The 25,116-nt window shown below is 36.5% G+C and overlaps 1 protein-coding gene across 2 annotated transcripts in view; it reads left to right on the top strand.

Annotated features, from left to right (window-relative positions):
- Positions 1–25,116, top strand: part of BLTP3B (bridge-like lipid transfer protein family member 3B) — a 91,808-nt gene that overhangs the window by 10,693 nt on the left and 55,999 nt on the right. Inside the window, exon 2 of one of the 2 annotated variants that reach the window (XM_023631477.2) lies at positions 2,703–2,849. The exons of the other annotated variant lie outside the window; for it this stretch is intronic. The gene's annotated coding sequence lies outside the window, so the exon portion shown is untranslated. The remainder of the gene's footprint in view (positions 1–2,702; positions 2,850–25,116) is intronic. 2 annotated transcript variants of the gene reach the window in all.

The following is a 25,116-nucleotide window of genomic DNA, read 5'->3' as shown; positions in this document are numbered from 1 at the left end:
CTCTTTTATAGTGTTTCACCATGCTGCTGCAGCATCCCTTGGGAGATTTTTTTATGACTTGGGAATCCTTTGACTCTGCAGTCCTTTGCAGCTTGGGGAGCATAGTCTTTTGAATCAGCAATTCTTTGAAGTTGGGCAAACACAATTTCTCCATTCATTTCTTTTTACTTGCACAATTTTTTTTGCAATATTACTTTTTGTAGTATTATACTTTGCCTTAGTACTGCAGTTTCCAGCCTAAACATTTCCTTAGTAGGTCAATGTCTTATCAGTTATATATGTTTTAAACTCTGCATAATGCACTGCTTAGCAAAAATAATTTAATAGTGCTATTAAATATTGGTATTTAACTAGTTGTTATTAGTGACTGGAGCTCAGACTGAATGTAAGTTACAAGTGAAAGACTTTATGGCTATTTTCATGAGTGAAATATGAGCAGTTGTATCAAGGCCAAGTTATTAAAACAAAATTGAAAGCTGAAGCAAATATGATTCAGAATAGAGAAATTTGTTTGATTTTTCAGGCATTAGATTTACTATTTGTCTGTCTGATAATTTATTGACTTATGTTGAGACTTCTCCCAGTCAAAATGAACTTTGTGTATAAATTTTTTTTTTTTAAGATTTTATTTTATTTTTTTTTCCTTTTTCTCCCCAAAGCCCCTCAGTACATAGTTGTATATTCTTCGTTGCGGGTCCTTCTAGTTGTGGCATGTGGGATGCTGCCTCAGTGTGGTTTGATGAGCAGTGCCATGTCTGCGCCCAGGATTCGAACCAACAAAACACTGGGCCGCCTGCAGCAGAGCGCACGAACTTAACCACTCGGCCGCGGGGCCAGCCCCTGTGTATAAATTTTGAATCTGTATTAGTCTATCCTTTAAGACTTAATTTTAGCTATATGTATATGTATTCTTTTATCTACTCAAAAATACCATTAAGAGAGGCATCTCTGGCTTCTTTTTGCCACTGCTAGAGTAGCATCAAGTGTTCTTTTCCTCTATTGTTGTCTATTTGTAAGGCTTTTGTGTGTAATTTTATTGTTAGGAAATAATATTTAGGGATAAACTTAGTAATACTAGAAAATTCACTGATTTTAAAATTTGGTGAAACTATGTTTTTAGCATTAAATTGAGTTTCTGTTTCAGATTTTTCTTCTGCTGTGATGCAACTTTATACATAAATGAACTGTACTATAAAAAGGGGCATCCGTAAAATATAAGATTTATCTTATCTTTAAGGGATAAATACGATTATCCCTACTGAGGTCATTCATTTATTTTTTTCTGCTAATACTTAAAGAAGGTTCTCAAGATATGTAAATAAGATAAAGAGCTACGAATGTCTTCTGGAAACAGTATGGTACATGAGTGAGTAAATAGAATTCAAGATAGAATATGTCTTATGAGAAGCACAAAGTACTATATGCAACTTTAATGGAAGTGGAGACAATGAGACAGAGGTGGTCTAAGTCTCAGAGAAACTTGTAAAGAGATAATAAAATAAAAGCACAGAAACAACAACTTGAGTGATATAAAATGGATAGTTATTAAATCTATTTTCTCTGACTACAGCATGCATACCAGGGGAATATTTAAGGCAAGTATTTAGAGAAGTTAAGGGTAACTTACCTGCAATTTTATTTTCCACTATTATCCAATACTACACTTTCTCTTTTTTTTTCACCCACCCATCTTTTGTTGTCTTCCTTCCGCAGCCAGATTGTCTGCATCCCTTCATGATAGGCCATCCTCTCAGGCTTCATTTTACTTGTACATCTTCCATAGGCAGCTTTAACTAAGCTAGTCTTCACTAGTCATCTTCATTTTTGAACTCCTTTAGGTCTAAAAATATATTGTTTGTTTTGTTAAAACAAAAATCTGTAGCTTGTCATCTTTTTAAGGGGAGAATCACCCTGATAGGCTTTGAATTATGAGGGCAGTGACTGTGCTTGTCCTATTGGCCGTTGTCTTTAGCATCTGCCACATTACCGTGGTACATAGAGTGGTTCAGAAACATTTTTAGCTGACTGGAGAAATAAATTTACACTACTTTGGCCTTTGTAGAATACGTAAGGCATAAATTGGTTGCCCTGAATGTATTTTTGGCAGGTTTAAAAAGTTGACTTGTATTCAAGAATTTAGATTAAAAACTTTTTGATAAATACTATTGTTTTTGAATTTACTTTGGAGTACATTGATATAGTTTATTGCTGGATCTCTCTTTGGTTTGTGAGTTACTGTTCATAGGTTATTTACTCTTTAGTATTCTCTATAAAATGAAATGAAGAATACAGTTTTAACTGGGCCTTTTGGCAGTTGAACTAATTTGACAATTTGTATTTGTAGAGTGCTTGTCTTTTAGAGTGCTTGTCATAATTGGTTCCATTTAATATCGAATTATAGAATTCAGCCTTTGTATAACTTTTGTTATACATTTTGTTACTTAATATTTTTGATATAAAACTTTTAAAAAATATATTTAATAGAATAGTAGCAATATCAGTGGTAGAGAGAATGAAGAAAATCATAAATGGTTAATTTACCTTAGAATTTAAGCACTGTTTGCCTGTAGTTAATCCAGTGTGAAATACAACTGTATCTTTGTAAGTGCATCACAGCTAAATATTTTTATCATATCGTTCCTTTCCTCTTCCTTCCCTTCAACTTGCTCCCTCTGTGTTCCCTGTGTACCCATTCCCTGCAGCGATCCCTGCTGGCTGTGGTGGAGATTGGTGTGCTGTGAATTTCATAATCACCCAAATGAGTACCAGAGGAGTCTAAGAAACCCTGGCAACTGACTGCTTGCTTTCACCAGGAATAGGGACCTTTTGTCTGAATTTCCTGCCCTCAGGTAATATTTCTATTCCCCATCATTTTGGGGTTTCTTTTCTTTCTATAAATGCAAGCACTTATTATGCCCCACATAAAGATACTTGGAGAATATTTTCTAATTCTTATTATTTTTGTCAGATACTGATTTCTTTTTTTTTACTATGTAGCTACAGGCTCCTACAATTCCTCTCTTAGAATGTCTTTTCTAATATCTGAGGTTTGGCAATGCACTGAAAGTTACCACTAGTTGTTTCTGATGTTGCAAGAGAGAGTTTTGTACCTTACAGTCAGCTATTTGGAAATAGTAGTTAGCATTTGACCTACTCTTTCATGGGCAAGGCTTCATATTCTAATGTAAATAAGGAGGTATGAAGGCTCTTTGTGAAGAAGATGTTTTGATCAATTCTCTCATTGAAGGACTTGAGTTTATTTTGTGTACTTAATGTTAATTACAGTCTTTATCAAAGAGATTGAAATAACTCTCATGAACAGCAGTAAAAGTACAATTCATTTTTGAAGAATGTAAAGGCTCCTCACCCCATTCTTTTCTTCTCTCCTCTGCCCTTTTTAAAAATTCGTTGTCAGGAAAGCAATTATGTTATAAAACCAGATTCCTGGAAATGGCGCTGAATTTCTTTCAACTTAGGACTCAGTGAAAAACTTAGAAACTCATACCATTAAACACTTCTAATACTTGCGAAATTTATCCACATAAATGGTTTGAACCTATTCTAAAAGTCTAGTAAGAAATTGGTATTTAAAGACTAACTATGAACAGAATTGTGCAGCTCATTACAGATTTACCCTAGGAGTAATGGGACAGTTGATAAACTTGTTGGTCATATGTTATCTAGCAATTGTACGGGTATGATGACCTAAATATTGTTTCCCAGTATTCTTGTCTGGCTTGATTCCATGCTATCATTTGAGTATCTGGATCTCAACCAGAATTGCCAAGGGAAAAATGCCAAGCTTGAACCTAAGGTAGACCATTAGGGAAAGCTTTGAGATTCTCTTTAGAATATTCGTAGTTAAGGACTTTTGTTATTTATGATGGCATTCAAGGATGGTTCTGATTTTGTATATACCTCTAGCAAATCCTCTGGGACTTTTGTTCCTAAAGTGTAGTCATAACTGTAATCCTTTGCTTTTTCTAGATTACATCTCCTTAACATATCTTTTTTGGCCTGGTTTATGCTTAGCTTATTGAAGATGAAGTGTTAGGATTTTATTCTAAGTTTAAACCACAGCTATCCATGCATTTATTCAAGTCACTTACCAAGAATAATTTTTTTCTTCTTTACCTTCTCATTTTAATCAATTATGATTCCTTTTTATTTAAATAACTCTTGAATTTATCTTTTTTATCCTGAACTAGTACATAGCAGACTACCTGGCACAAAGTAGATATTAATAAGATTTGAATATCTCTGCTGTCACTACTCAGATTTAACTCATCATTTCTTGCATAAATTGTTGAAACTAAATATTCTCATTTCCTTCTGTTCTTTTTCTTTATACCATGCTTGGCACTGTTACCAGAGAAATCTTTCCAAAATGCTAATCTTCTCATTTAATTTCTTAGTAAAAATCTTTTAATGGCTCATGTTTAAGCTTTTTTTAATAAAAAAAATTTGCTTATAACAGTAGAATTTTTTTGTCCAAAGAAATATTAAAATAGTACTTCACTGCATGAAACAGACAAAAGTAGAGCTTCTCTAGTTGAATCAGTCATTAGAGGGGATCAGCTGTCATATCCTTTCGCTTGTTTCTTCTCCTACCTGGGTTGAATCATGAGCAGTCTCCTTAGGGGCACTGTGGGAACAATACTGATGTGTGGGATGAAACCCACGTTCCTGGGCATGGGATACAAGACTCCTTCATGATCTGGCATTAGTCCATCTTTCCAGGCATATCATTTCTTTCCAAACTACCTGGTGCCTTATACATCATCTGTGCCAACTGTGTGTGATCTTGTAACCTTGAACCTGCTGCTGCTCTGCCTGAAATGTCTTCCTCTGCCCTATTCACCTGGCAAAAACTTACTCTTAAAAACATAGCTTATGTGTTGCCTCCTCCATGAAGCCTTCCCAAAGCAGTATTCTTTTTAACAGAATTAATCACCTCTTCCCTTGTTCCGCCATCTTACCTTGTTCTCATTTTTATTGTAATAGCTGTGACATAGTGCCAGACACAAATAAGAACATAATGCACTGCAGTGATTTGTTTATGTGCTTGTCTCTAATATTAAACTGAGAGGTCTTTGGAAGCAGTAGTTGTGTCTTATTTGTCTAAGTTACTCAAGAGGCTAATCAGGGCTCAGTTTTTACCATGAAGGATGATGTATGTCTAGTTGTGTCAGATCTTCTGATGTTTCAACAAAATTCAGAAACCCAGATTTTAATGTAAGGTCTACCCATTTTAAATGTTAGCCAGAAATTCAGGTCTTTTAAAACACTGTGTAGGCCAGGCAAAACATATCTGTGGGCAAAATATAGCTTACAGACTGCCAATTTGCAGCCTCTTCCATTCTTTAAATGTTTATGTGGAAAAACTGGTTAGACAAGACTGGTTGAATTTCTTTACATATTACAAAAATAACAAAGCCAAACAAACTTTTAAAATTAAGAATGCTGAAGAAAAAAGGTAATTTATTATGAGTGTGCCTGATCTTTGTTCCATTAACACTGCAGGTTTTTGTTTTTGTTTTGTTTTTGGTGAGAAAGATTGGCCCTGAGCTAACCTCTGTTGCCAGTCTTCCTCATTTTGCTTGAGGAATACTGTTGCTGAGCTAACATCTATGCTTGATAAGCAGTGTGCAAGTCCACACCTGGGATCCAATCCTGTGAACCCCAGGCCGCCAAAGTGAAGAGCATGAACTTAACCACTACGCCACCAGACCGGCCCCTAGGTTTCATTTTTTAAAAAAATAACATCTGTCTTAAATAATTTTTTTAAAAGATTTTATTTTTCCTTCTTCTCCCCAAAGCCCCCCAGTACATAGTTGTATATTTTTAGTTGTGGGTCCTTCTAGTTGTGGCATGTGGGATGCCACCTCAGCATGGCTTGACGAGTGGTGCCATGTCCGCACTGAGGATCTGAACCAGCAAAACGCTGGGCTGCCAAAGCAGAGCACACGAACTTAACCACTGGGCCATGGGGCTGGTCCCTGCCTTAAATATTTAATAAGCCTCACAAATTGGCATTGAAAGCTCCTTGAGGGTGAGAATTGCCATCTACTGCTATAGTGGTTACTAAATGTTCAGTAAATATTGTTGAATTGAAAATCGATCGGTACGATAATAGAATGGTAATTGATCTAAAATACCTTTTAAGTTAAAACTATACAAATTTGGAGCCAGCCCTGATGGCCTAGTGGTTCAAGTTAGGCACTCACTGCTTTGGCAGCCCAGTTTGCTTCCTGGTTGCAGAACCACACCACCTGTGTGTCAGTTGCCATGCTATGGCAGTAGCTCACGTAGAAGAACTAGTATGACTCACAACTAAGATATACAACCGTGTATTGGAGATTTGGGGAGGATAAAAAACACCCAGGAAGATTGGCAACAGATGTTACCTCAGGGTGAATCTTTCCCTGCAAAAAAAAAGAAAAAAGAAACGAAAAAGGAAATTATCTTAAAAAAAAAATTGGACAAATTTGATTATAGTCTTATCTCTGCCTTGGTGTGACCTTTAGCAGTTGACTTAACTCCTCTGGGTCTCACGTTCTCTACTATAAAGTGAGGACTTTGGATTAGAGGAACTTTCGAGGTGCTAAAATTCTTCTTCTTTTTTTGATTGGCACCTGAGCTACCATCTATTGCCTATCTTTCCTCCTCCCCCTCCTCCTCCTCCCCCTCCCCCAGCTTGTTGTAGGTCCTTCTGGTTGTGCTATCTGGGACACCACCTCAGTATGGCCTGATGGATAGTGCCATGTCCGCACCCAAGATCTAAACCAGCAAAACTCTGGGCTGCTGAAGCGGAGCGTGCGAACTTAACCACTCGGCCATGGGGCTGGCTCTCATAAAATTCTAAAGTTCTTTGATATTCTTTGTGAGTATGAGGGCTGCTTATGACTCTATGCCATTTTGGTGTTTTTTTTTTTTGAGGAAGGTTGGCTCTGAGCTAACATCTGCTGCCAATCCTCCTCTTTTTGCTGAGGAAGACTGGCCCCGAGCTAACATCCATGCCCATCGTCCTTTATTTTATACGTGGGACGCCTGCCACAGCATGACTTGCCAAGCAGTGCCATGCCTGCACCCAGGATCCTTCACTGGTGAACCCCGGGCCGCCAAAGCAGAATGTGCGAACTTGACCGCTGCGCCACTGGGCCAGCCCCGGCTCTACTCAGTTTTTTTACTTGGCATAAAATTGCCTCTAATATCTTTAGATGACAAATGCAATGGTGTGGTTTACAAAAACCTGTGGTTCACATACCTTATGCATTTGTATTCTCCTGTATTTTATTGTTAACTAGTCCATTCTTTTTTAGTAAGAGATATATTGTTATTTTGTTTAGTGTCTCTCAATCAGGATTTGTCTAATGCTTTTCTCATAGTTAGAATGAGGTTATGATTTTTTGGCAAGAAGGCCACAGGGGCTGGCCCAGTGATGTAATGGTTAAGTTCTTGTGCTCAGCTTTGGTGGCCCGGGATTCACCCGTTCGGATCCTCGGTGCAGACCTACACACTGCTCATCAAGCCATGAGCACCTCACCTAGAAGAACTAGGAGGACTTACAACTGTGATATACAACTATGTACTGGGGCTTTGGGGAGGAAGAAAAAGAAGACCACAGAGGTAAAGTGACATTTTTATTATCTCATATAAAGGGTACATGATATCAACATGTCTTATCATTGTTGACGTTGACCTTGATCACCTGGCTGACATAGTACTTTTCAGGTTCTCCACCCTAAAGTTGCTCTTTTCCCCACTTTCATACTGTGCGCTTTGGAAGGAAGTTCTATACACAGCCCATAGAAAAGGAGTGAGGTGTTTTGCTCCACTGCCCTGAGGTTGGAATATCTACATAAATTATTTGGAAATTTTCAACATGGAAGATTTATCTATTCTCTCACTGTTTTTTATTTATTCATTCATTCATTTATATCTATGTATACTCATGTATATTTATTTTATACTTTGGTTTATAATCCAATAATATTTTATTGCCCAAATTGTTCTAGCTCTGGCCATTGGGAGCTCTTTCATTCGGCTCCTGTGTCCTTTCACTGGATTTTATTTTTTAAATTGGTCTTATATTCTGTAACCTTGCTAAACTCATTTATTAGTTCTGATAGCTTTTTTTTTTTTTTTTAAAGATTCTGTAGGATTTTCTACATAGATGATCATGTTGTCTGGGAAAAAAGACAGTTTTACTTCTTTTCTGAACTGGATGCTTCGTTTTCTTATTGTGTTGGCTAGAACCTCCAATGCAGTGTTGAATAGAAGTGATGAGAGCAGGCATCCTTGCCTTGACTGAGGGGAAAAGTGTTTTGTCTTTCATCATTAAGTATGATTTTAGCTATAGGTTTTTGTAGATGTCCATTATAGTTTTGGGGAAATTCTCTTCTGTTCGTAGTTTGTTGAGAGTTACTTTTCCATGCATGGTGTTGACTTTTGTCAAATGCTTTTTTATTCCTCTGTTGAGATCATGATGTGATTTTACTTTAATTTTTTTAATTTTTTAATTTTTAATTTTGATTTTTTTAAAGATTTTATTTTTCCTTTTTCTCCCCAAAGCCCCTCGGTACATAGTTGTGTATTTTTAGTTGTGGGTCCTTCTAGTTGTGGCATGTGGGATGCCGCCCCAACATGGCTTGATGAGCAGTGCCACGTCTGCGCCCAGGATTTGAACTGGGGGAACCCTGGGCCGCCGAAGCGCAGCACGCAAACTCAAACACACGGCCACGGGGCCAGCCCCCTGATTTTACTTTTAATGTGGTGAATTACTTTAGTTGATTTTTGAATGTTAAACCAACTTTCATTCTTGGAATAAATACTTGGTCATGACATATATCTTTCTTACATATTGTAAAACTTTGGGTTATAGCTTGCCTTGTGAAATCAGTGTAGTAGGTTTTCATCACCATTTTAAAAGAATGAAATAGAATAGAAAATATCAGACTATATTAAACTATTGCTTCATGAAATTTTTGTTTCAATTGTATGTGTGTATGTACTAGATTTTAACATAAAGTGTAATTCTTGGTAGCTCATATTAAAAATTTTGAAAATAACTAATACATTTTTTGGTCCTGAAGACAATGAGGCATAGAGTAGGACAAGAAAGCCACTAGCTCTAACAGGAGGGTGCCAGATTAAAGGAGGTACAACTGAGGTGAAAACATGGTATTGGGTAAGAGAGAAAATGAGGAAATATGGGTTTCTTTAGAAAAGCCTCATCTCTTTCTTAGTTTTGATTGGAGGGATCTTTATGGCTGCATGGTGAAGCCCATGGACTGTGAGGATGTAATTTGTTGTGGATTAGTAACAGTTGCCTAGCCAAGGGATTTGGTAGTCTGTCAGATTATGGGAAGTCTCTCCAAGAACATCCTCTCTTGTACTACTTTAGCATGTGGTCTTAAGGTACTTTTGTAGAAATATTGTTTTTAATAAAATCAACCAGAAGCTGTTAAATTTGCTTGCACAAAGATATGGGTAATATCTTTGTAAGACTCTTGTAATAATATCTCTTCATATGTAATGAAAATTTAATCCTTGTAGGGGCACACAGTCTTGAGGTACTAGCTAGTGATTTCGATTATTAGTTCCTTTAAAGGGTTTGAGTTGGGCCCAACTGGGGAGAATGGAAGAGAAATGGAGGAAGAATCTTTATGGTATCTCTAAGTTCTGAAATCTTGGATCTCTGTTTCTCTCTCAGTCACACTCCTTTATTATTTGTCAGCTTGATCCTAAGGTAGTATTTTAGTTTCAAATTCTGAAGGAAGGAATCTAATTAAGCGGCCTTAGATGCCTTTTCAACTTCTAGATCAATCAGCTTTAACCAAGGACAAAATGTTAAAATGTCCCAATGTGCATCTTTCCCCTATGTTTATAGCCTTTCTCTAGGAAGATGGAATCACTGGTAACTGGGCAGCCACCCTAACAGGTGTTTGTTCTTTACTAACAAGCTAATTAAATTAAATAACAGCAATGTTAAAAATCAAACTACTTTATTGAAGTAATTTATTTTCTAGATGGTTAAAATTAATCCTTGGTTTTTAAGGCAATGGTTCATAGCCTTTTTGGTGTCCAAAAACCCCCTTTGAAAATATGATAAAGTATCTTGTCCCCTTGAGACTGACTCAAACACTCAAGATTAAGATTGCCTACTTTAAGTTTTTTAATTAAACAATTTAATGTGCATTGTTAAATTCCCTGTAAAATTTAGTTTTTCTTGCATTAGCATGAAATATTGTAGAATAGGAATTATTATTTCTGATTACAACTGTTATTTGACAAACTATCATTGAGTAGCAGAGCCAATTCTTAAGTTTAGAAGAATAGTAGGCATTGATGTGAATCTCTAGCAACATGTACAATAATAGGAACTATAAATAATTTCAGGACAAGGCGAATAATTCAAGAAATGCATATTTGCTTGTGAGGTTTTAAAAGAATGTCCCAGGGGTTCATTATATGAATGCAAAGAGCTAAGTGTGGAAGAAGGTAAGTAACTAGGTCAGAAAAGGGTTTACAAACTATGTTCTAAGATTCGTTTTAGCTCTGATTCAGTAATTCTACCCCCAAATATTACATTTAGCCTGGAGATGATTTGTTTCACAAATCTGTTCAGTTTATGTTAGCAAATAAACACTGTAGCATCTTTGTTTTTATGATGTGGCTGTAAAACGAATCTAACGGAAGTTCAAATAAATCATGACTAAAATTTATAGTAACATCAGATATAAAATTTATACCTTTCTGATTTATGATCTACTGCATACTTAGTGTTTATTAAGCCAAAATTTTTTTAGAAAATTTTGATCACTGGTTATGTAATGTCTTTGTATTGTTCATATATTCCTATTTAACCTGTATCTTAATAATAGCTAACACTCACTGAGTTTTCCTATGCGTTAGAGATAATTCCTAGCATTTCACATATTCTAATTCCAGTTAATCCTCAAAACAGCCCCATGAGGCAGATACTGTTATTATCCCCATTTACAGATGAGGAAACTGAGATATAGAGAGGTTAAATACTAAGTGTAATTTTTCTTTTTGTAGAGCTGGGATTCATGTATTTATGTTGTGTTCCCTTAACCAAATTATAAATCTTTGATTATATAGTTGTACTTTCTTTGTTTTGGCCTAAATGTTTACTTAGCACAGTGCTTTCATATAATTTACACTGTAATAATTATGTATTGATTGTAAAATCTATAAATCAAACCCATTCTTTCCATTTGCCTGGGAATCTTATTTTTCTAGTTAGTTAGCTATTTTTGTTGTTAATACTAAAAAAGCTAGTATATTTATCTTCATGTATTATGTGTAATTGAAGATTTTGGATATAATGGAAGCCTGCTTTCATATTTTAAGTATATTTTGTGCTACATTGTTTAAAATATAAAGTTGATCAACAAACTATATTCATTCACATTAAAAGTTATTTCATGTGATACTTATGTTAGAATAAAGGGCACGTTTGTTTTAAAATAAACCTCTTTGCATGCCATAATGTACATAGTAATGAAACATTAATGTGTGTTCCGAATTTTAAAAATAAAGTCAGTAAGAGTTGTGCCATTTTTATCTTAATTATGTGGTATGACTTTCTTCTATTCAGTTGTTATGATTTGGACATATTTGGGTTAATCAGCTTTCTCTTTTATCCTTATTTTGAATCTTTGCTAACATATCTACTTTGGTGCTATATAGGTTTTATGCTTCCATTCTCACAGACATACACCCATCTCCATCGAATTAGTAATTATTCAGAAGTTTTATTCATTGAACTAGATTTCTACCATTTTATAAAAAGTTCAACTTTAAAATGTTTGTTTAATTTTTTAGAGCTTTAAATGATTCTTTAGTGAGCTGAAATTATTTGTTTCGGGTAACAATTTATTCACTTTAGGATCAGGTCCAGTATTGTAACCCTGCTCAATTTTAATATTTAGTAGAGTGATACAATTATCTGGGGACTTCAAATGGCAGTTTAGTCCAAAGAGCCTGCAGTAACACTTGGAAAAAACATAGGTAGATGAATAGCTCTTCTATGCCTTAATGCTCTTTTGTAAATATTCTTCTCTTTCTTTGCCTAGTATACACTTAAAGTCTGATTTTCTTATATCAATTAAATTATGACAAATGTGGCTGAAGAACCGTTTTCCTTTTCTGTTTTTGGAAGGAGTATAATTATAGAAATAAATGATTGGGAAATATTCGTGTAAACTGAAATATATGTAAATTAAAGCCTAACATGAATAATAGAAGATAAATAATGTGATATATACACTGCCTACACAATATAACTAACCAACTTTCTAATAGCTGTGGATGTGACAGTTACCAATATGTCTTCAGCTTTCTATTTCAAATAGTTTGGTAGATAAGCACTATTGATATGAGATGTTTTCAAGATTAGCTCCATAGCTCAGCTGTTTTAAAGTTCTATTTGGATAAGCATGAACTTTTTTTTTTTTGCTGAGTATAAAACAATTTTAGTTTGTTTCTGGCTATGTTTTTCTTGTACTTATTTTTCAATTTTATTGAGGTTGCAATGGTTTATAACTGTAATTTCAAGTGTACATTATTATTTATCAGTTTCTGTATAGCCTGCATTATGCTCACCACCAATAGTCTAATTTTTATACATCACCAGATATATGTGCCCCTTTACCCTTTTCACCCTCCCCCCAAAAACCCTCTTCTCCTCAGGTAATCACTAATCTGTTCTCTTTATCCATGTGTTTGTTTATCTTCCACATATGAGTGAAACCATGTGCTGTTTGTCTTTCTGTGTCTTATTTTGCTTAACAGCATACCATCAAGGTTCATCTATATTGTTGCAAGTGGAGCAATTTTGTCTTTTTTATGGCTGAGTAGTATTCCACTGTGTATATATACCACATCTTTATCCAGTCATCAGTTGATAGGTACTTGGGTTGCTTCCATATCTTGGCTATTGTGAATAATGCTGCAGTGAACATAGGGGTGCATAAGTCTCTGAATTGTTGATTTCAGGTTCTTTGGATAAATGCCCAATAGTGGGATAGCTGGGTCATATGATATTTTTATTTTTAATTTTTTGAGAAATCTCCATACTGTTTTCCATAATGTCTGCACTAGTTTGCATTCCCACCAGCAGTATATGAGGGTTCCCTTTTCTCCACATCCTCTCCAACATTTGTTATTTTTTGTCTTGTTTATTATAACCATTCTAACAGGTGTAAGGTGATATCTCATTGTAGTTTTGATTTGCATTTCCCTAATAATTAGCGATGTTGAACATCTTTGCATGTGCCTATTAGCCATCTGTATATCTTCTTTGGGAAAATGTCTGTTCATATCTACTGCCCATTTTTTTTTGAAATTTAATTGTTATTGAGTTAATGATAGGTTACAATCTTGTGAAATTTCAGTTGTATATTATTGTTTGTCAGTCATGTTGTAGGTGAACCCCTTCTCCCTTTGTGCCCACCCCTCACCCCACCTTTTCCCTGGTAGCCACTAATCTGTTCTCTTTGTCTACATTTATAAATTCCTCATGTAAGTGGAGTCATACAGAGATTGTCCTTCTCTATCTGGCTTATTTCACTTAACATAATTCCCTCAAGGTCCATCCATGTTGTTGTGAATGGGACGATTTTGTTCTTTTTTTACGGCTGAGTAGTAGTCCATTGTATATATATACCACATCTTTATCCAGTCATCTGTTGATGGGCACTTAGGTTGCTTCCACGTCTTGGCTATTGTAAATAATGCTGCAATGAACATAGGGGTGCATGGGACTTTTGGAATTGCTGACTTCAAGCTCTTTGGATAGATACCCAGTAGTGGGATAGCTGGATTGTATGGTAGTTCTATTTTTAATTTTTCGAGGAATCTCCATACTGTTTTGCATAATGGCTGCACAAGTTTGCATTCCAACCAGCAGTGTGTGAGGGTTCCTTTTTCTCCACAACCTCTCCAATATTTGTTACTTTTTGTTTTAGTTATTTTTGTCATTCTAATGGGTGTAAGGTGATATCTTAATGTAGTTTTGATTTGCATTTCCCTGATGATCAGCGATGATGAACATCTTTTCATGTGCCTATTGGCCATCCGTATATCTACTTTGGAGAAATGTCTGTTCATGTCTCCTGCCCATTTTTTGATTGGGTTGTTTGATTTTTTTTGGTGTTGAGTTGTGTGAGTTCTTTATATATTATGGATATTAAGCCTTTGTTGGATATATGACTTGCAAATATGTTATCCCAATTAGTGAGTTGTTTTTTTGTTTCAGTCCTGTTTTCATTTGCCTTGAAGAAGCTCTTTAGTCTGATGAAGTCCCGTTTGTTTATTCTTTCTATTGTTTCCCTTGTCTGAGAAGACATGGTGTCCAAAAAGATCCTTTTAATACTGATGTGAAAGAGTGTACTGCCTACGTTTTCTTCTAGAAGCCTTATGGTTTCATGTCTCAGCTTTAGGTCTTTGATCCATTTTGAGTTTATTTTGGTGAATGGTGAGAAAGAATGGTCAATTTTCATTCTTTTACATGTGGCCTTTTAGTTTTCCCTGCACCATTTGTCGAAATGACTTTCTTTTCTCCATTGTATGCCCTCAGCTCCTTTGTCGAAGATTAGCTGTCCGTAGATGTGTGGTTTTATTTCTGGGTTTTGAATTGTATTCCATTGATCTGTGTACCTGTTTTTGTACCAGTACCATGTTGTTTTGCTTACTGTAGCTTTGTAGTATGTTTTGAAGTCAGGGATTGTGATGCCTCCAGCTGTATTCTTTTTTCTCAGGATTGCTTTAGCATTTCAGGGTCTTTTGTTGCCCCATATGAATTTTAGGATTCTTTGTTCTATTTCTGTAACGAATGTCATTGGGATTCTGACTGGGATGGCGTTGAATCTGTAGACTGCTTCAGGTAGAATGGACATGTTAACTATATTTATTCTTCCAATCCATGTACATGGAATGTCTTTCCATCTCTTTATGTCATCATCCATTTCTTTCAGAAAAGCCTGGTAATTTTCGTTGTATAAGTCTTTCACTTCCTTAGTTAAATTCACCCCAAGGTATTTTATTCTTTTTGTTGCGATTGTGAATGGCATTATGTTCTTGAGTTCTTTTTCTGTTAGTTCGTTATTGGAATAGTACAGAAATGCTGCTGATTTATGTAAAGTGATTTTATACCCTGCAACTTTGTTGTAGTTGTTGATTACTTCTAAAAGTTTTCCAATGGATTCTTTGGGGTTTTCTATATATAAGATCATGTCATCTGCAAACAGTGAGAGTTTCACTTCTTCCCTCCCTATTTGGATTCCTTTTATTCCTTTTTCTTGCCTGATTGCTCTGGCCAGGATCTCCAGTACTATGTTAAATAAGAGTGGTGATAGAGGGCATCCTTGTCTCATTCCTGTTTTCAGGGGGATGGTGCTCAGTTTTTGCCCAATGAGTATGATGTTGGCTGTGAGTTTGTCATATATGGCCTTTATTATGTTGAAGTAGTTCCCTTCTGTGCCCATTTTGTTCAGAGTTTTTATCATAAATGGCTGTTGGATCTTGTCAAATGCTTTCTCTTCATCTATTGAGATGATCATGTGGTTTTTATTCCTCAGTTTGTTGATGAGGTGTATCCCGTTGATTGATTTGCAGATGTTGAACCATCTACTGCCCATTTTTTGATCAGGTTTTTTGTGCTGTTGAGTTGTATGAGTTCTTTATCTATTTTGGAAATTAACCCCTTGTTGGATATATGATTTGCAAATATTTTCTCCCAGTTGGTGGATTGTCTTTTTGTTTTGTTCCTGGTTACCTTTCCCTTGCAGACGCTCTTTAATCTGATGTAGTCCCTTTGCTTATTTTGTCTTTTGTTTCCCATGCCTGAGTAAACGTGGTATTCAAAAAGATGCTGCTAAGACCAATGTCAAAGAGTGTACTGCTTATATATTCTCCTGGGAGTTTTATGGTTTCAGGTCTTACCTTCAAGTCTTTAATCTGTTTTGAGTCAATTTTTGTGTATGGGCTACGATAATGGTCTGCTTTCATCCTTTTGCATATAGCTGTCCAGTTTTCCCAGCACCATTTATTGAAGAGACTTTCCCTTCTCCACCTTAGGTTCTTAGCTCCTTTGTCAAAGATTAGCTGTCCGTAGATGTGTGGTTTTACTTCTGGGCTTTCACTGCTGTTCCATTGATCTGTGTGCCTGTTTTTGTACCAGTACCATGCTGTTTTGATTAATATAGCTTTTTTTTAAAAAAAACTTTAAGATTTTATTTTTAGAGTTTTTTTGTTTCCTTTTTCTCCCCAAAGCCTCCTAGTACGTAGTTGTACATTTGTAGTTGTGGGTCCTTCTAGTTGTGGCATATGGGATGCCACCTCAGCATGGCTTGAGCAATGCCAAGCCCACACCCAGGATCTGAACTGGCGAAACCCTGAGCCGCCGAAGTGGAGCATGTGAACTTAACCACTGAGGCACGGGGCCAGCCCCTGATTAATATAGCTTTGTAGTCTATTTTGAAGTCAGGAATTCTGATGCCTCCAACTTTCTTTTTTCTCAGGATTTCTTTAGCTTTCAGGGACTTTTGTTGCCCCATAAGAATTTTAGAATTCTTTGTTCTGTTTCTGTGAAGAATGTCATTGGGATTCTGATTGAGATTGCATTGAATCTGTAGATTACTTTAGGTAATATGGACATTTAACGATGTTTATTCTTGCCATCTATTTGCATAGAATATCTTTCCATTTCTTGATGTCATCTTCGATTTCTTTCTATAATGTCTTATAGTTTTAAAAAAAGTGTATAGATCTTTCACCTCCTTGGTTAAATTTATTCCTAGATATTTAATTCTTTTTGTTGTGATAGTAAGTGGGATTGTATTCTTGAGTTCTCTTTCTGCTGGTTCATTGTTAGTGTGTAGAAATGCAACTGATTTTTGTAAGTTGATTTTGTACCCTGCAATTTTGCTGTAGTTGTTGATTATTTCCAATAGTTTTCTGGTGGGTTCTTTAGGGTTTTCTGTATATAGAATCATGTGATCTGCAAACAGAGAGAGTTTCACTTCTTCTTTTCCAATTAGGCTACCTTTTATTTCTTTATCTTTCCTAATTGCTTTGGCCAAAGCCTCCAGTACTATATATTGAATAGGAGTGACGAGAGTAGCCACCCTCGTCTTGTTCCTGTTCTCAGAGGGATGGCTTTCAGTTTTTCACCTTTAAGTATGATGTTGGCTGTGGGTTTGTCATACATAGCCTTTATTATGTTGAGGTGTTTTCCTTCTATACCCATTTTATGGAGAGGTTTTGTCATAAATGGGTGTTGGATCTTGTCAAATGCTTTCTCTGCATCTATTGAGATGACCATGTGATTTTTATTCCTCATTTTGTTAATGTGGCGTATCACATTGATTGATTTGTGGATATTGAACATCCTGCATCTCTGGCATAAGTCCCACTTGATCGTGGTGTATGATCCTTTTAATGTATTGCTGTATTCAGTTTGCCAGTAGTTTGTTGAGGAGTTTTTGCATCTATGTTCATCAGCAATATTGGCCTGTAATTTTCCTTCTTTCTGTAGTCCCTGTCTGGTTTTGGTATAAGGGTGATGTTGGCCTCGTAGACTGAGTTAGGAAGCATTTTGTCTTCAATCTTTTGGACCAATTTGAAAAGGATAGGTATTAAATCTTCTTTGAATGTTTGGTAGAGTTCTCCAGAGAAGCCATCTGGTCCTGGACTTTTGTTTTTTGGGAGGTTTTTGATTTTTGATTACTGTTTCAACCTCTTTACTTGTGATTGGTCTATTCAGATTCTCTGTTTGTTCTTGATTCAGTTTTGGGAGGTTGTGTGAGTCTAAGAATTTATCTGTTTCTTCTACATTGTCCAGTTTGTTGTCAAATAGTTTTTCTTAATATTCTCTTATAATCTTTTGTATTTCTATGGTAGCCGTTGTAATTTCTCCTCTTTCATTTCTCATTCTACTTATTTGAGCCTTCTCTCTTTTTTTCTTAGTGAGTTGGGTTTGTCCATTTTGTTTATCTTCTCAAAGAAACAGCTCTTAGTTTCATCGATCCTTGCTACTGTTCTTTTGGTTTCTGTTTCCTTTATTTCTACTCTAACCTCTTATTTTCCTCCTTCCACTGGCTTTGTGCTGTTTTTCTTCTTTTTCTAATTCTGTTTAGTGTAGTTTAAGATTACCTATTTGAGATTTTTCTTTTTTTTTATAGTGGGCCTGTATTGCTAGGAATTTCCTTTTTAGAACCACTTTTGCTGCATCCCATAAGAGTTGATATGATGTATTTTCATTTTCATTTGTCTCCAGGTAATTTTTTTTTTTTTATTTCTCCTTTGATATCTTCATTGACCTAGTGGTTGTTCAATAGCATGTTGTTTAGTCTCCACATATTTGTGACTTTCCCAGCTTTTATCTTGTAGTTCATTTCTAGTTTCATAGTGTTGTGGTTAGAAAAGATGCTTGATATGATTTCAGTCTTAAATTTATTGAGGCTTGCTTTGTTTCCCAATATATGGTCTGTCTTTGAGAATGTTCCATGTGCACTTGAGAAGAATGTGTATTCTGCTGGGTTTGGATGGAATGTTCTATAGACATATCTATTAAGTCCATCTGGTCTAGTTTTTCCTTTAAGTCCACTCTTTCCTTGTTGACTTTCTCTCTGGATGATCCATCCACTGATGTAAGTGGGGTGTTGAGGACCCCTACTATTATTGTGTTTCTGTTAATTTCTTCCTTTAGGTCTGTGAATAGTTGCTTTATATACTTTGGTGCTCCTGTGTTAGGTGCATATATATTCATAAGTGTTATGTCCTCTTGATGGAATGTCCCTTTTATCATTATATAGTGCCCCGTTTGTCTTTCACTGCCTTTTTTATCTTGAAGTCTGCTTTGTCTGTTACAAGTATGGCAACACCTGCTTTCTTTTGCTTGCCATTTGCTTGGAGTATCATCTTCCATCCCTTCACTCTGAGCCTGTGTTTGTCTTCAGAGCTGAGATGTGTTTCCTGGAGGCAGCATATTGTTGGATCTTGTTTTTTAATCCAGCCAGCCACTCTTTCTCTTTTGATTGAAGATTCATTTCATTTACATTTAGAGTCATTATTGATATATGAGGGCTTAATACTGCCACTTTATCTCTTATTTTCCAGTTATTCTGCATTTCCCTATTTCTCTTCCCTTGTATTTCTGACTGCCATTTCAGTTTCGTGGTTTTCTGTGATGGTTTTCTCAGTACTCTATTTATTTATGTTTTGTTTATTGGGTCCCGTGAGGTTTCTTTAGAAGATCTCTTATATGAAATAGTTCATTTTCTGATAGCCTCTTATCTCCCTTAACCCAAGCAGGTTCCATCCTTTTACTTCCCCCATCTAATTTATTGTTCTCACAAATTATTCTGTTTTGTGTTGTGAATTTGTGATTAAAATAAAGTGTTTATAGTTATTTTTTATGCTTTCCTTCCGTTTATCTTTTATGTTATAATTAAGTGTTTGCTAACCTGTTCTAATAGAGAGTTGCAGTTTTCTGATTTTGTCTGTTTATCTCCTTGCTCAAGGCTTTGTAAACCTTTGCCTTTTTGTTTTAGGTGTCAGGGTAGCCTTGATCATTTCTTGTAAGGAAAGTCTAGTGGTGACCTCAACTCCCTCAACTTTTGTTTAGCTGGGAAAGTTTTTACTTCTCCATCGTCTCTGAAGGATTGTTTCACTGCATAGAGTATTCTTGGCTGGAAGTTTTTGTCTTTCAGTATTTTGTATATATCATTCCAGCCTCTCCTAACCTGTAAGGTTTCTGCTGAGAAATCTGCCAAAACACTAAATAGGAGTTCCATTGTAAATTATTTTCTTCTGCCTTATTGCCCTTATTATTTTTTCTTTGTCATTGACTTTTGGCAGTTTTACTATTATATGCCTTGGAGAAGGCCTTTTCGTATTGATGTAATTAGGACTTATGTTGGCTTCATATATTTCTAAGTCTGGTTTCTTCCCCAGGTTTGGGAAGTTCTCAGCTATTATTTCTTTGCACAAGCTCTCTGCTCCTTTCTCCCTCGTTTCTCCCTCTGGAATACCTATAATCCTTATGTTGCATTTCCTAATTGAGTCAGATATTTCTTGAAGAATTTCTTCATTTTTATTGAGTCTTAATTCTCCCTCCTCCTCTGCCTGAAGCATTTCTATATTTCTGTCTTCTAAATTACTAGTTCTGTCCTCCATAATGTCAGCTCTGTTTTTTAAGGTTTCTAGATTGGTTTTTCTCTCATTCATTGTGTTCATCATCTACAGAATTTCTGTTTATTTTTTCACTAGAGTTTCAATCTCTTTTGTGGAGAATTCCTTCTGCTCATTAATTTTATTCCTGAGTTCACTGAACTGTCCTTCTGAGTTTCCTTCTAACTCATTGAGTTTCTTTATGACAACTATTTTGAATTCTCTGTCATTTAGATTGTAATTTTCTGTGACTTCTGGGTTGGTTTCTGGAGGCTTGTCGTTTTCCTTCTGCTCTGGAGTGTTAATGTAGTTCTCCATAGTGTTTGATGAAGTGCTCCTCTGCCAGCACATAGTGGTAGCATCAGGTCACAGATTCCACCTTCTACCTCTGTGGGGGGCAGGGTGGGGCAGGAGCTGTGTTTTCTGAACCCACTGTGTCTGCTGGAAGTTGTGCTGAAAGAGCTCATATGTATTTGCCTACTGGCCACAGCCTCTTGGTGGGTCACACAGGAATGCATAGGTGCTCTGGCGTGGATCTGCTTCCTTGGCCAAGGACCAGCCGAGCTGGTGTACTAGGTGGGGGGTGAGGAATGGGGGACACTTTCTTTCACACACACACCTGCTCTGCACTCTTGGGCACTTCACCTAGGCTGCTGCACTTGGTGGGGGAGCCCACACGGTGGCTGAGACACGCCATCCCATGTGGAGCGTTCCTGTGGGCCAGGTTGCCACTCAGAAAGCAGAAGCGTTCCCATGCAGGCCTTCCTGCTGCTCCACCTCCTCTTACAGTCATGCACCTGCTGCTGTGTGAGGACCCACAACCTAGATCACTGCTGCTGGGGATGAGGAGAGGATCCACTCACCTCCCACTGCTTCTTGAGGATTTGGTACCCTTTTCTTCAGATGTATGGCTGTGTGAATGTTTAAGATGTCCTCTTGTGCTTTGTAGGGAATCCTCAGTTGGTTAATGAATGTCAGTTTGGTTGTAACATAGGTGGGGAGAGACTTAAGGGGAACAGCTCACTCCATTATGATGCTGAGGTCACTCAAACATGAACTTCTGGTATTGCTCCAGTTGAAACTATAGTCAATGCATTCATAATTTAATCTAAATAGAAAAAAGGAAGGAGAAAGAGAACTCTTAATTGGATAGCTACTTTGTACTAAATGCTTTACATATTATCTTTAATCCTCACAAAATCTTTTAAGGTTGGTATTATTTTCCTCATTTTACAGATGAACAATTGAGGCAGAGATGTATCACAATAAGTGGCTAAACTAGAATTCAGACCTGTTTGTCTGACTTTAATCCACACAGTCTTTGCAGATGTTGGCCCTTTGGTATGAACTAAGTTAAAGATAGTATTTCATGGGGCCAGCCCAGCGACGCAGCAGGTGAGTTCACACGTTCTGTTTTGGTGGCCTGGGTTTTGCCGGTTTGGATCCCAGGTGTGGATATGGCACTGCTCATCAAGCCATGCTGTGGCAGGCATCCCACATAGAAAGTAGAGGAAGATGGGCACAGATATTAGCTCAGGGCCAGTCTTCCTCAGCAGAAGGAGGAGGATTGGCGACAGATGTTAGCTCAGGGCTGATCTTCCTCAAGAAAAAAAAAAGAATTTCTTGTCAATGATGTATATTTTAATGTTTCCATCTTTCACTTTTACTCCTTCCAGGCCTATCTTTTTGGGTTTCTGTTGAACTTTTGTCTTTATAAAAGTAATATTTGCTCCTTATAGAACACTAACACACACAGAGAAGTATAAAGATGAAATACATCTAAAACATAGCCACCGATAGGTACTCTTGATATTTGAGATTTTATAATGCATCTCTTACATAACTAAATCACAGTGTATCATTTTTGAACCTTGAATTTTCACCATACATGATAATATAAGCCTTCTTTAATATGATTGGAAGCACATATTACTTGATATGAATATAACATAATGCATCATAATTAAAGGGATTATTCCCCTTTGGACATTTAAGTGCTTTCACTTTTTCCCTTTGTAAATATCGAGATAAACATTATTGTCCATACCCAGTCAAGATATTGTGTGATTTCTCCATTAACCGCACCTCTCACCCATGTATACACGCACATTCCATCCTGCCCAACACTAAGGATATATAGTCAAATGTTGTGTTCATGAATTAGTCAGATTAGTCTTTGTCCTTCTGTCCTTCTGTCTGTCCTTCCTTCCGTCCTGCCTTCCCCTTGAGTATACTTAACAGTATTTTTGAAGTACAATTAGGCTCATTTATTTCTGTTTACTTTCAGTTTTAGGTGTTTTCCCTCTTCTGGTTGTTTCTCGTTTAATTTTATTTTCTACATATGTAGATTATTAATATGCTTTCCAAAGTCAAAACTATTCAAAGCCACCCCCTCCTCTTGTGTACTCTATCTGCTGTCTTATACTTAAAGATTTTGCTCCAGCAGTTGTCTGTTTTTCCTGTACCATTAATAGTTTTCTTTTTTCTGCGTCATTGTCATCAGCATACAAGCCTGCTAAATTTTCTCTCACCTTAAAAAAATCCTGATTTCTCCCCTACCTCACCAGCCCTTCCTTCTTAATCTCTTTTATTGGTTTCTTTTACATTTCCTTGGCCTTTTACCGATCCCTGACTACAGTCCTTGAACCATTTCATTTTCTGTCTCCTTCTTGCAACTGTAAATACCATCTGTAACATTGATGATTACCAAATTTATATGTGCAGCTACTGAATGAGATTTGAATATCTGACTACTTAATTGGCATCTCCTCTTGGATATCTGATAGGCATCTCTTAATTAAACTCTTCAAAGCCTAAATTCTTATCCTTAATCCCAAACTTATTTCTCTCTCTGTCTCTTTACCACAGTAAATAACATCTGTGTCCTTCTGTTTACACAAACCAAGAACCTTGGAGTCATCCTTGACTTCAGTCTCTACAATCAAATCCTGTTGGCTTTATCTTCAGAATACATCTAGGCTGTTCCTTCCCACCAGCTCCTACTCTTCCATCTTGATCCAAGGCAACATCTTCTCTTAACTGGATTTATCTCAATAGCCTCTTGTCTGGGCTTTCTGGTTCTGTCCATGTTCCCCTTTGATATAATCTCAATAGAGTGATCCTTTAAAAATGAAAGTCCCCTGTTCTTATCGAAACTATCTCTAGTCACTCTCACTTTCACTCAGAGTAAAAGCTAGAGTCCTTAGAGTAGCTTAAAATGTCCCATATGATCTGGCCCCTGTTATTTCTTTAACCTCACCTTTTATTCTTGCCCTAATTCATTTCCTCCAGCCTCATTGGCCTTCTTGCTATTCCTCAGACTTAGCAAGCATGTTCTCACCTCAGGTTTTTACCATTGCTTTTCATCTGCCTAGAGCATTCTTCCTCCACATATTTGCAAAGCTAGCTCCTTCTCATCTCTGTCCAAATGTCATCTTTTCAATAAGCCTTTTCCTGCCCATTCTTTTAAAAATTAAAAGATCCGGGGCCTGGCCCCGTGGCCAAGTGGTTAAGTTCGCGTGCTCCACTTCGATGGCCCAGGGTTTTGCTCGTTTGGATCCTGGGTGCGGACATGGCACCAATCATCAGGCCATGTTGAGGTGGTGTCCCACTTGTCACAACTAGAAGGACCCACAACTAAAATATATACAACTATGTACTGGGGGGATTTGGGGAGAAAAAGCAGAAAGAAAGAAAAAAAAAGATTGGCAAACAGTTGTTAGCTCAGGTGCCAATTTTAAAAAGAAACAAAACAATACCTTGCTACATTGAAATAATAATTCAAGGCATTGCCTTTAAAAAAAAAATTAAAAGATCCTCTGTTTGCACCTCAAATCTTACTATTTTGCTTTGTTTTTTCCTCCATAGTTAGCAGAATCTGGCTTACTATATATTTAACTTATGTTTTAGTTCTCTATGTACCCCTCCCCCATTAAGTTCTGTGAAAGCAAAGATTTTTATCTATTTTATTCATTGTCAAATCCCCAGTTCCTGTTAAATTATAGATATCAATTAAAACTTACTGAATGAATGAATGAATGAATAAAATGGTCAAGGCCTTGTATAATCAGTCCCCTCTTTGTCCTTCCAAATTTATCTTCTCTCCTGGCCCTCTTGCTACATTTCAGATGTTTATCTTTTTTCAGATCTGTTTTATACCATGCTCTCTCCTGCCTGAGAACCTTTATATGGTTTATTCCCTCTGCTTGGAATATTCTTTCTTTCCCTATCCCTTTCTTTTCCTTGCCTAGTTAACTTCTACTACTCTTCCTTCAGATATTAGCTCAAAAGTCCCTGTTTCAAAGAAGCTCTGGATTAAGGCCCCCTACTGTATTCTTTCTTAGTCATACTATTTGATCTTCTGTCTCACTGACTAAACTGAAAACTACACAAAGGCAGGGACTTTGAGTGTACTGCTTGCCAGTGTATGTGTCTGAATATGGAATCCCTAGTAAGTACTCAATGCGCTCTGCTTTGAAGGAAGTGGCAGGTTATGCCTATGTGATTAGGAATGGTAGTCTATCAGGAAACTTCGTAGTATTAAAGCAAACATGATTGGTGGTAAGTATAATACAACCCAGCATCATTGGTCAAACAGAGGCTAAACCTGAACTTTGTATTTCTCAGTTCACATTCTGTGAGAAGATATGAATATGAATAAAATCTGATTCAAGAAATTTTGGTTTAGAGTCAGTGGAGAAGCATGTGTATATTGATTGATATTCTTGTTGATATGAAATCATGTAAATAACCGAGTACAGTTTGTTATTTTAATGTTTAATTTCAGAAAAAGATTAAAAGACTGGCTAATAGCTCTTTTGTTAGCCAGTAGTTAATTTTATCAGTAGTTTCACTTTTGAAAAAGTACTTGCTGGGAAAAAAAATTTTTCATTTTTTAGGCTTGTTTTGAGGATT

The sequence above is a fragment of the Equus caballus genome, chromosome 28 (genome assembly GCF_041296265.1).
Source record: "Equus caballus isolate H_3958 breed thoroughbred chromosome 28, TB-T2T, whole genome shotgun sequence".
Lineage (NCBI taxonomy): Eukaryota > Metazoa > Chordata > Mammalia > Perissodactyla > Equidae > Equus > Equus caballus.
The sequence above is the reverse complement of the archived record's forward strand: the minus strand, read 5'-3'. Positions and strand labels throughout refer to the sequence as shown.